We start from the raw sequence: 412 nt of genomic DNA, 5'->3' as shown, positions 1-412 counted from the left end.
TACATCACTCCAAATTTCATGTATCATTCGAAAATGGACACCAAACACATCACGGGTAATATAATTCACATGATCCATTCAACAAAGTTTGGTACAATAAATTATTACACATCATTTCTTCCCTTGTGTCCCTGCTTGCTTACGATTGTGCCGTATCCATGGAGCATCCTCATCATTTAACTTAATGCTTGGGTCGGTGTTCACTTTGAAGGGCGGAATTTCAGCAAACATATTATAATCTTCTGACATGTCTGTCTTGTCCTCCACTCCCACGATGTTTCTTTTCCCTGAAAGAACAATGTGGCGCTTTGGATCATCGCATGATGTACTTATCGTTTTCTTATCTTTCCGTTTCCTCGGTTTGCTACTCATGTCCTTCACATAGAAAACCTGAGCGACATCTTTCGCTAGG

The sequence above is a fragment of the Triticum dicoccoides genome, chromosome 3B, assembly GCF_002162155.2.
Source record: "Triticum dicoccoides isolate Atlit2015 ecotype Zavitan chromosome 3B, WEW_v2.0, whole genome shotgun sequence".
Classification (NCBI taxonomy): Eukaryota; Viridiplantae; Streptophyta; class Magnoliopsida; order Poales; family Poaceae; genus Triticum; species Triticum dicoccoides.
The sequence above is the reverse complement of the archived record's forward strand: the minus strand, read 5'-3'. Positions refer to the sequence as shown.